This window comes from Polypterus senegalus, chromosome 4 (genome assembly GCF_016835505.1).
Source record: "Polypterus senegalus isolate Bchr_013 chromosome 4, ASM1683550v1, whole genome shotgun sequence".
NCBI classification, from domain to species: Eukaryota; Metazoa; Chordata; class Cladistia; order Polypteriformes; family Polypteridae; genus Polypterus; species Polypterus senegalus.
Window position 1 is genome coordinate 79,852,278 of NC_053157.1, and position 12,894 is coordinate 79,865,171.

At 38.0% G+C, this 12,894-nt stretch overlaps 1 protein-coding gene across 1 annotated transcript in view; it reads left to right on the forward strand.

The window, feature by feature from the left end:
* Nucleotides 1-12,894, forward strand: part of zdhhc2 (zinc finger DHHC-type palmitoyltransferase 2) — a 249,563-nt gene that overhangs the window by 11,877 nt on the left and 224,792 nt on the right. The gene's annotated exons all lie outside the window — the stretch shown is intronic.

Sequence of the window (12,894 nt, forward strand, 5' to 3'; positions counted from 1 at the left end):
TATTTAGTTATATACAGTTCCTGATATGAAAGGCTGTTGCTTTATCTTATGACCTGCCAACACAAATGATCCCTGAATAAATATGGTGATGTGGGGGCTAAGAGCCTTTACCATTTGGGTGGAGTGGTGGCTCTGAGGCTAGGGATCTGCACTGGCAATCGGAAGGTTGCCGGTTCGAATCCCGTAAATTCCAATAGGGACTCTGCTCTGTTGGGCCCTTCAGTAAGGCCCTTAACCTGCAATTACTAAGCGCTTTGAGTAGTGAGAAAAACGCTATATAAATGCAAAGAATTATTATTTGCCAGAATATAGGAGCTAGGTGCAGCATGACAGAGGCCTTTCATAATGCTGTGTGTGGAGATTCAGCCTCGACACAGACAGTTACGCAGATTCACAATGCCCATGAGCACACACAATTTATTTTCTTTTCTTTATACAGAACACACAGTGCACAACCCACCAGCACTATTGCTCACAGTCCTTTTCTTTTTCTGTTCTTCTTCTGTTGTCGCTTCGCTGTCTCCCCACAGGTGAGCATGCTTTGGCCACAGACACGGATCAGGGCAGTCCCCTTCTATATAACAAGACCACAGGACGGCAAAGTAATCCCCGCCAGGCCTACCACCATCAGTTATGAGACTTACCTCCCGGATCCTGTCTCCCAGGGCATACTTCCTCCAGGTGGCCTCTTCAGCCATTGTGCTGACCCAGGCATCTGCGACGATGACGTGGGTTTGAGAGTTTGCTGCTTTCAAGGCTTGCCTATTTTTCTTTCTCCCCATTGACAGGAATGACGCTTCCGTGGACCTCTGGCAATTGTAAAATGTGAGCCGCTGGTTGTTGTGCGTGCATGCCACAGTGTAGCGATGTGTGCGCACCCTGTTCTGCTGTGCCGGGCTGTTCACAAAAAAAATTTTTTTTTTGGGTTCCCTGCTAGTTAACAAGCAGGCAGTCCCATTTGGGATGCTATTGTGGAGAATCAGCCTCAACACAGACAGATGTGCAGACTCACAATGTCCATAAGCACAATACACAAGTTCTTTTCTTTTCTTTATACAGCACACATAGTGCACAACCCACCAGCACTGCTCACAGTCCTTTTCTTTTTCTGCCTCCACTCCTCCCCCACAAGCTCTGTCTTCTGCTTCCCAACTCCAGCTTCTTGAATGGAGTTAGGAGGCCTCTTTTATACCACACCCGGAAGTTCTCCAGGTGCTCCCCTATCATCTTCTGGCAGCACATCCAGGTGTGGCGGAAGTGTTGCAAGGGAACCCAGATCCTCTTATGTCAGCACTTCTAGGTGTGGCAGAAGTGCTACAGACCAAGGCTTAAGAAATGTCCAGGCGCCTAATGTTGATGGCCACAGGCCCCAGCAGGGTTAAGTTTCCAAGCTCCAAGCCCGTGGCCTCTTTCCCATCCAGGGGGGCTGCCCTCTCGTGTTCCAAGGGAGGTACTGCTGTTGACATGTCCTCGTCCCCCTGTCTCCTCAACAGAAGGGTGTCCTGACCGGGCAAGGCCCCTGGCCGTCTTCCACATGTATGACATGTTTTATAAATACCCTGAACAGAAGGGTGCTGTGTGCCTCTGTGCCAGTACTATTCTGAGCAAATTTCACCATCGTCTGTAATTCTTTGGGTGCTGAGCTGTACCAGGATGTTATTCAGCCAGTGAGTTTGTAAAACTGGAAAAGTTGGTGAACATTGATGGAGACTTCTGGGTTTCCCTTAATACATCTAAAGATGTACATCTCTTCTATGCTCAAACAAATTAATGTGTACAGTAAGTTGTTGCCCGATTCATATATTGTTTAAAAGGAAATGAAAATAGGTTGTGTACAAAATTAAAAGGAAGAGATGAAAAACAACAGTTTTCCCAAAGGATTAAGGATTTAAATTGCTCTCTGCAGAGAAGCTCTGTTTGGTTCTGTCACAAGTTCAGAAGTTAACACAGACTTCTGGCAGTGTTTTTCTTTAAATGGCATATGGGGTGGAAGAGGTGGAACCTCCAGGGTATAGCTGGAAGTGATGTTAGCAGTCGTCATGGGACTTTTTCTCCATTTTATGGGTGAGAGAAGAGGGGCTGTTGTGACCAGGCTTCCCCCATTGCTGTCGTTGTTGCATTTACCCGAGTAACGCTGTGTGGTGCTCCTATTATGCGCATACTTGCAATAGCATACCTGCAGCAACTGTTATGGACACACAGAGCTCTGAAGGATTATTATGAATGAAAATTGACCCAGAGATGATAAGAAGGTGACAGATTGTAGCCAAAAGAAACAGTGAGGGTCAAAATACCAGGAGACAAAATGAGATCAAACAACCAAAATCAGAGGTGAAAACAAAATAGTAAGTTAAAAGTTAAAGAGTTCAAAATCATAATTAAAAACCAAAATGCTAAACCTAAAGATAAGGCCTACTTTAATTAACGCTAACTAGCACTAAAGAGAATGACAAATTGTATATCAACCAAGGGATAGCAGAGTAATCAATACCAAAAACATCATGTAAATAAAAGAGATTAAAGGTAGTAAGGATAAATCAAAACACTAAACAAATGTCTGAATTAGATTCTAGATATATAAAACCCCATAAAAACTCATAAATACATAGAAACGTGTGCACTACAACTTCATACTGGATTTTTTTTTACTGAAAATGCAAGGACTTAACAGGAGTTGCATTGTAATGGACATAAATCAGAATGAACAAGGAAGGAACTGTTTCTGAAAAGGGAAGTCACTCATGCTCACCATTTATTCCAATCTCCTTTTGTTTTTATTTATTATTTGCATGCAGAAACCTCTTTATCAGGTACTGGTGTTGTTAATGCAAAAAGCTCCTCCTCCAAATAGTCTACAGTATAAATTGGCTGTATATCAATACATATAGCATGCATCCATTAACAAGAGGTTCTGTTGTTAGAATTGCCAAGATGTGTGGAGAGTAATTTAACTCACTGCTCCTTCACAAAGCCTGGGTACACAGTGGGTCAAGGATTCAACTCTTAACTGTAGAGAGGCCACAAAATTGGAAAACAGGAAAGAGAATGAGAAGGAGAGCCATATCATCACATTTGAAAGATATGCAAGTTATCTAGGGTCTTTTACCCTGGTCCGGGGGGCAAAAAGCTTTACTTTGTGTTAATTGTGCCCCTAGCAGGATTGGTTCCCACCTTGTGCAAAATGCACAGACATGGATCTCCAGGTTAGAAAGTGTTTTGATACTTTGGATGTCTTCTTTTGTAAAAGTGAATTCTTTGTTTTGGGTTAATAATATCAGTATAAGTGAGCCTGGTATTTATACATTTATAAAATTCTGGTGTTTTGTTGCTGTGTTGAGGAGCCTAGCAGCAGTTGCTTAGCAACAGTAAATATAAATATGTAAAGCAGCAGCCAGCGAGCCTCACTTTACACATACAGTTTCTAGTTCATTTGAGTTTTTCCTTTTGTACTGAACACAATTAGCATATTCAAATGTCATGGCTACTTGTTATTAAACAAAAGCTTCAGACTAATATATTTGCAATCATGTTAATAAAGTAGTGATAATTAAGCACTAACACTGCCTCAGCGATTTGCTGCTTATTTCTGGTGGACAATTTCGGGATTGTGTGGCTAAGGATGGACTTGCACCGTAACATCTTGGTCTATCACGTCGTATGGCCAGATTAATCAATTAGCTAAAAAAAAACTGGAGCTGGTCATCATTACCATCATCACTGGTTTAATTATCATTTTTCAGGTTAACCAAGGTTAGTTGATTGCCCCCAAAATCTTTTTCCTGAAGATAAAATTTGACGCATTTCTTTAAGGAATACTCCACCCAAAAAATTATATTTTTTTATGTTACTTACCTGGGGCCTCATATATAAACTGTGCATACACACAAAATTTTTGCATGCACCTGTTTCCATGCTCACATCACGATGTATAACAACTAAACTTGGCGTAAAACCACACACATTTTTTTTGCTCTGTTTTGTAAACTTGAGGCACCCAACGTCAAAGCAGTGCTACTGTTCCTGTTTAGTTTCCCTTTCTTTTTTAGATTCACATCCCTGAAGCGGTTTTATCAAATACAGTAAAATTAACCACATATCCTTTCCATCAGCAGGAATGGCGGTTCCATGGACCTCTGGCGATCTTTAAAGGTGAGCTGCTGGTTGATGTATACGCGTGCCACAGTGTAGTGGTGCGTGTGTGCCCTGTTCTACTGTGCCAGGCTGTCTACAAAAATTATTATTAGTTATTCTGATTGTAATCAACCTGTAACAATATAATGGTCTGTGGAATGGCCAAACTATTCCAAATACCATAACTGTTTTAACATTGGTTTTTTTTTGTTTGTTTTTTTAACATTTTATTGAATTTATGAAAATCAAATAACATTCAATACAAGCAAGTCAGGTTTTACAAAACTAGGTTTGAAACAAATTAACTTCCACCAATGATAAAGAGAGCTAGGCCAACAGAGTAAAATTTAATAGTAGGGTAAATAAATAACAATTTAAAAAAAGGGAAGAGAATCAGCTTCCTCAATTTAAATGCTTATTCTAAAATGTTATTAATTAGATCCTGACAGGTTTTGAGAAGGTTTTGTTCTCTAAGTCTCTAAGTGAAGTTCTCTAAGTGAGAATTAGATTTTTTCCAATTTCAAATAGTATATAACATCAGTTACCCACTGACTTAAAGGAGGTCAGTTAGGATTCTTCCAGTTGAGCAAGATAAGTTTATGTGCCAATAGTGAATTAAAGGAAATTACAGTTTGTTTGTCCTTCTCCACTTTAAGCCGATCTGGAAGTACACCAAACCCAGCTGTTAGTGGATTAGGAGGAATTGTGACTCCAGTAACGTTGTAACATTGTACAGCAGCTAATCGGAAAGTTATACAGTAGTTGTGTTGAGGGTGCTGAGGATTATTGGGATGTAGCATTTAGCCCTGAATAACATTTATAGCACACGCTGCCTCAGCCATGTACACAGTCTATTTGAACCTCTCCCATATGGCAAATGCTTCAGAGCCTTTCTGGTAGGGACCTCGAGGTTCAGAAATAGTTTCATCCCAAAAGGTATAAACCCAATCAATCATTCCATTAAGTGCTCCTGGTAGAACTGTTTGTACTTATAAGTATAATTACCTCACTGTAAACTTGCACTACAGTTGTAATATTGCACAGCCTGAGCCACTTTATGAACCATTTGCACTAACTGCACTGTATGTACATGTATAGTGTACTTATGCTTTCATATTGCATATTTTTCATTGCTTTTTGTCATATTATTATTATTATTATTTTATAATTTTATAGGAAAAGTAAGTTTATGGAGGATTTGCATATTGAATCTCATTGTACCATACAATAGCAATAAAGGAATTCAATTCAATAGAAGAGACCACGTATTTACAGATGATGACAACTGGCTTCTAAGTCAATTTACATTTCCAAGGGGTATCTTCTTGAAGCTCTTGATATCATTTTTAAGATTAAATGCATTTAAAAATATGTAAATTACATTATACAGATACATTTTAACTTCATTTAAATAATGTATACTGTTAATGATTAAGTTCTAAGCTTACAGATGGCTTTGCATTTATTACAGCTTGTTGTGTAGCAATTAGTTATGTGGAGAAAGGAAAGGAAGGACAGGAATTAGGGTTTGGTATAGACAGTACTGGTGCAATAAATTATTTCATTGAGGGTCACGCACGTCACAGCTAACGTCTTGCGGGAGGCAGGATCAATCTCTAGACAGAGCTCCAGCTCATCGCTACCACTGTTTAATTCATGAAAATGTTATCAAGTATACATCTTAATATTTAAATTGATGAGAGATCTGCAATATCATAATATATTCTGTGTCCTGTCAGCGTAAGAGAAAGCTCATTTAAGAAGCACGTAGTAATTCACACACATAGAGCACATAGAAGAAGACATAGAATACGAAGCATTTAACGTGCTACTTTAGTTACAATGGGATCTAAACCTCTAGTAAATTAAACATTGATTTTACGATTAAATGTACAACATTCTACTTTAATGACAAAATAAGAGATAAGATTATAGTTGACATTTCAAACTTTTTTTTTCCACTGTGTTCCTACTATTTTTTCTTTTATCTGTGCCCTGATGAGCTTCCGCATGACCCTCAGACAACTGGCTATGACTCGCCTTTTCATAGTGACTTTGATATCTGACCACTTCTTTTTTATTTCGGGCACAGTGCGACATTCTGAACTTCTGTATCACTCGATTAATTTCCTTTTGTTGTCTACACCACAGCTTACGCCAACAAATATAATTTTTCCTTGCCTCTACTTCACATTTAGTGAAATTCTTTCTTTCACGTGCTTTTGCCATTGTCTTTTAACCAAATGCCGGAAAGGTGATATTTTTGTTGATTTGCATATTAAAATATGCAAAATTATGGGAGGAGTTGTGGTGGGATGGCAGCCGCGTGCTCGTTTGTTACTTTTCACGCTGATCAGGATTTATGGAGCTAAAGTGCATGGAAGTTGGCTTGCGTAAGGTTTTGTGCATCTGAATTTTTGTGCGTGTACGCTCATTTCCACTTTTGTCCACATGCCATGTTTTAGTGTGAATTCTATGTATGCTGTTATACATGAGGCCCGTGATATGTTTTGTAGTGATAACAGAGAAAAAAATTTTATCTCACATTTTCATGGAGGACAAAGATAAAAATGTTTATGATACAATACTAAACCAATACCAATGCTGTACAATGGCAAAAAATAGGAAAAACATCCAGAGGAGAAAAAAACATCTCGTGTTACTAAGGCCACATAATATACATGTCAGTTATCTAGTTGGTAACTCACAATTTGCATAAAACATAAATATTTGTTAAAATATTGTTAAATAAATGCTTCTAGAAAAATCAGCACACATCCAACAGGAAATGCAAGTCACATGGGAGTTTTTGAATTTAAGATCTGCATCTCCTCATTCATTAGTCAAGAGTCTTCTATTCAAGAGTCCTCTATAATATGAATACTGTTGTTGAGTAAACTTTGGCAATGTGACCAAGAGGACTTCAATTCCCAGTTCAGTTTAAAAATCGGAAATCGGATAAAATACAGAAATGTATCTTGAATTCTAGTAGTGTAACAAATTATAACAGATAAATATGTAAGAACCTCCATCCAGCAGATTACAGCAATGCATTATTATTCATGGTCCTAAGTCTACCAGTATGCAGAAGAAGAAAAAGAAAGAAGACATTACATGGAGCAGGACTTAAGCGGTCTTTGACAGATGACAAATGACAACAGAAAATGATAAAGGTTTTGGGGACCAGCTGGGAACCCTATTTTAATCAAAGTAATAAAAATGAATTAAGGTACAAAAGAAATGGATGTCTCATGTAGTAAGTGCTTTCCATCAGGAAGCAACCTATTTTTGTTTTGGAATTCTGTTCGCTAAGAGAGCATGATCTGAATGGGCACAGACTTCCATTGCCTTCGTTCCATAAATTATAGCAGAAGTGACATTACAGTCCATCCTAGGAAATTTCCTCTCTTGCCTTGATAGAGCCATCCAGACTGTCCTCAAGTGCTCACGTGCAACAGTGCGTATATGTCTGAAAAAAATGGCTTTTCCATTTAATGGTGGTATGGTTTTTATTTGCGGACTGCGTATCCATGTACTATACAATTGATATATCTAAGACATTCATTTGCCTTTTAAGGATATGCATATTTAAGTAGCCCATGCATATCCTTTTTATTACACCTGTCTCACAGAAGTGAGAAAATAGATTCCACACTGTTGTGTGAATCCCATATTAAGAATAGTACTAAGTCAACTTTCTTTCATTTTAAAATAATTCCAAGCTCCCTTTGTTTCTCGCAAACAGTGCAACTATAACTCTTATAATTACTTTTATCACATCCTACCTGGACTACTGTAATGCTGTTTTATATGGTGCTTCTTTCCCAGGGACTTGAGAGACTGCAGAACGTACAAAATTCAGCTGACAGAATTCTCTTCCGTACAAGACGGCGGGAATATACAGTTCCATTGGCTACCCATTAAATTTCGGTTTCAGTATTAGATTCTTCGGCTTATTATCACCGTCAGTTATATAAGCTTCCTCTAAGTTTTGCATTGTGAGTGACCAAGCATTTAGTGTTGCAGGTCCAAAACTCTGGCATGCTTTGATTTTTAGCTTGTGAGCACCTGCAACTTTAACTTTTTTTTTTTTTGCAAGCTTTCTGTTGGCATAAACGGATGTAGTTTTTTTATAGCTTTTTATATACATGTTATATTTTTTTTATGTTATTTGTATATGTATGTTTGTAAATATTTATACATTGTCATAGCCAGGAAGACTTGGAGAGCCCACAATAAATTTTGGAGCACCAGCAAGACAACCCCATTTAATGAAAGAAACACAAACTTGTTGTAGCTTGCTAATAAAAAGAAGGTTGTCCAATCCAGCATCTTCTACAAACAAACAAAATAGCCACCACTGGTCTTTAGGATGCTGAAAAGGTAAATCATGTTAGTTTCGGGCAGCTTAGGAGCGCCTTCCACATCTGAGTTCAGGGCCTAATAGAGACCTGGTACCATGGGCACATCCCCTTTTATTGTGTCCCTGCAGAAAGAGGCAGGGCCTTCTCCAGGCTCCGAGGGCACTGACAGATAACAAAGCTCTTCTCGATACTGCAGATGTAAGAGAGAGAGAATGGCAGTACCTCCTCCTGTTCTGGGGAAGGAATTGATTACCTTACTTAAGAATTGAAAGTGATCCCCAGGCGCACATGCATGACAACATGTACAATATGTTGGTATGTTTTTATGTATTACTTTTGTCCTTATTCTCTTGTCACAATATATACACTATGTTGGTATGTTTTTATGTATTACTTTTGTACTTACTCTCTCGTCTTTATTTTGGAATTTTATTTATCTTAATCCATTGTACGGGGAGATGAAGTACCTTAAAAGGTGCTTTTTAATAAAATATATTATATTATTATTATTATATTACATATCTGGTAACATTCTCCACACCTAGTTTTTTTGTATATTCCATAGTACCAGAGTAAAACCTCTATTTTCATTCATCAGGACCACCATTACCATGAGGTATTTTACACACTGTTGACACTGGTAGTTTCTTGAGCTGCCAGTGGCTCATTTAAGTAAAATGTATGGGCAAAATTAATTGATTTCAACATAACAAAAACTGTAACTGAAGAAATACCATCTGAGCAAGAAGTAGAGACATTTGTGTCAACAGTGCTAAAGACAGCAGAAAAAATCCCAGCTCCTGCTTCTGTTTAATTATTTTGTTTGCAAAGATCTTTATGATGCATTGTTGGCAGTAAATGCTGATGTCATCTGTCATTTGCACATGCCAGAGGCTGTGTAAACGTGGCCATCATAAATGTAAGAATTATCAAATATTCAAGAAATTTTGCTATAAATCAAATATAAAAGAAAAATCAGAATTGTGTTTTTAATTCTTGCCTTGTAAGTTTGCTTTAATTCTTACCAGTCAAAAAATGAATGGATGAGCTATGTGCAACACCATTTGTTTGCCCATGTAATCATTTTTCAGGTTTTTTTTTTATTTTACACTATGTAGATTAGTATGTTTTCAACAATACATGGATTATTCATTCTCTGTGTTTACTTGATTTATTTTGTTCATTTTACTAAACATGTTTTTATTGTAATTGTGCTGGCAATTCAAGGTGATGCATACATTGTCTGATCTGTCTTTAATATGTCAATATTCTGTTTTTTTCTTATAGTAAGTTAAGGCCGTGGAGGTCTTTTAAAGATTTTCAGTTCTGAAAAGTTATTTAACTTTCTGTACAGCCCTGTGTTATTAAGAAGTATTTCAGTCTTATAAACCAAAGAAGCAGTGCCATACTCAAATAAATACATGACGAAATACTGACGGTGTGTATACAGTAGTATGACGAGGGCGTAGGCAGGGGGGCAGGGGGTTAGGGTAGGTCACTAACTGCTAGTGGCGAACATAAAAAACATAATAAGGGCATAGTGTTCATGAAGTACCTTTTACATTTTATTTAAAATACAAAATATACAAATTGGTACAGTAATCCCTCCTCGATCGCGGGGGTTGCTTTCCAGAACCCCCCGCGATAGATGAAAATCCGCGAAGTAGAAACCATATGTTTTTATGGTTATTTTTATATATTTTAAGCCCTTATAAACTCTCCCACACTGTTAACATTATTAGAGCCCTCTAGACATGAAATAACAAAAGTTAAAACTGTGCTCCATGACAAGACAGAGATGACAGTTCTTTCTCACAATTAAAAGAATGCAAACATATCTTCCTCTTCAAAGAATGTATGTCAGGAGCAGAGAATGTCAGAGAGAGAGAGAGCGTGAGAAAAGCAAACAATCAAAAAATCAATACGTGCTTTTGGGCTTTTAAGTATGCCAAAGCACCACTATAAAGCGGCATTTTGTAGAGGAGCATCCAAATCCTGTAGGCAAACAACAACATTTATTTATTTATTTATATAGCACATTTTCATACAAACAGTAGCTCAAAGTGCTTTACATATTAAAGAATAGAAAAATGAAAGACATAATTATAAAAAATAAATCAACATTAACATCGAATAAGAGTAAGGTTCAATGGCCAGGGGGGACAGAAAAAACAAAAACTCCAGACGGCTGGAGAAAAAATAAAATCTGTAGGGATTCCAGACCATGATACCGCCCAGTCCCCTCTGGGCATTCTACCTAACATAAATGAAACAGTCCTCTTTGGATTTAGGGTTCTCACGGAAGGGCTTGATGATGATGATGGTCACGAAGACTTCTTCCTTTTAATCCGTCCATCATTGTTGGAGCATCATGAAGCTTTGAGTAGGTGGAGGTGGCGCAGGCCACCACCACAAAGAAACCGGAAAAAGAAACAGAAAAGAGAGTAGGGGTCAGTACCGATTTTAGAGCCACCATGAATAGTTGTTATGATGAATTGAACATACAGAACATGTTTCTGTTGAACATGCACAGCCTCTGTGCAAACAGCCTCTCTGCTCACACTCAGTCAGGCAGAGAGAGTGAGAGAGACAGAGAAAAGCAAACAATCAAGCACCGCGCGGGAAGCATATCGTACATCATTGAGGAGTTTTAGTTAATACGTAATATGTGCTCTGATTGGGTAGCTTCCAAGCCATCCACCAATAGCATCCCTTGTATGAAGTCAACTGGGCAAACAAACTGAGGAAGCATGTACCATAAATTAAAAGACCCATTGTCCGCAGAAATCTGCAAACCAGCGAAAAATCTGTGATATATATTTAGCTATGCTTACATTTAAAATCCGCGATGGAGTGAAGCCGCGAAAGTTGAAGCGCGATATAACAAGGGATCACTGTATATATTTATATTATATATAGTTTTTCAAAATGGGAGAGAAAAGAATGAGAAAAAAAGGAAACAACTGTGCAAAAACAGAACAGGTATTCTGAAAATCAAGAATACAAGGTAGGGCTTTCAACTGAACTTTCTATGTTCTGCAATAGATAGAACTTTATTTGTTCCCAAGGGGAAATTTGGCTTTTTACAGAAGCTCTTTGAATAAATACATAAATAGGTAGATAAGTAAGTACATAAATAAATATTCCCACACACTTTGGTCTGAATTACACTGGAATTATTATAAAGCAAGAAAACTCAAAAGAAAGAAAAGTTCTGACTTGGCTGTCACAGTCACAGTGAAGCATTATGCTGATTTATTGCTGTTGGTGTAAAAAAGCCCCAGTAGTGTTTTGTGACACATTTCTGCTGACTATTGTGCTGGTGGAAAGTCCCTGTCCTTAATGTATCAGAGAGAGGATGTGCGACATTGTTCATAATGTCACTCAATTTTGTTTTAATTCTCCCCTTTGCTACAACCTCCAGGGGGTCCAGAGTGTGTCCTATATCTAACTTACTGCAAGTTAAATTAATTACTCAGGGGTTGGTGTGGCAGGATTGGCACTCCAGCCTCCGTAAAAAAGTCACACTGTTCCATTTCATTTGAACTAGTGTAGTGCTGAGATATGACCTGTTGCATGGCTGCACTTGAGTTCTAATTTGGAATCCTGAGGTAACTGTATCTGTGCATTCTCTGAACCGCTCAGTAAGACCAGCAATAATGGATGGAGCTGAGACATGGACAGTACAGGGAGCACAGGAGAGGAAGTAAGATGTGGCAGAAATGAGAATGTTGAGATGGATGTGTATAGTTACAATAAAGGACAGAATATGAAATGAGACAATCAGAGGTACAACAAAAGTGGGAGAGACATCTTTTCTACTTTGATCGTATCAGATGAAATCCATCCTGCATTACAATACTGCCTGAAATAAGAAGTTTAAGCTGGTTTTCAGCAGTACCTGCCTCCAACTTATTTAAAAATGATCTACCATTCCTCTTTATATGGAGGCAAGCCAAATCTAAAACCTTTCCAGCTTTTACTTTATTATTCGTTCCAGGTCTCCACACTTTCAATCCCCGGACGAACTGCTCCTCCAAAAGAGTGTAACAGATATCCTTAGTCAGTAATGACGCGAATATTTCATATGTCCCACTTTACGTGCCCCTTATAGACATAAGATCCCCAACGTTCACAATGTGACATCTCTCAAGATCACAGCTTTTCTGAAAGGCTGTTGAGACGAGCTGATGCTTGGGTTTGCGATAACAGCTGCATATGTTTAATTTTAAAATCCATTTAAAAATTTATAGTGATAAGCTAGATCTTAACATTAAGAATGAATAACTGTAAAGAAAAGTTTATCAAAGACTAGAAATAAATGAGAGAGGGAGCTTCTGTAAAAGGCTGCCACCTGTGTGGCCCCCTGAAGTGAATTATATGCCAAAATCCTAGTTAT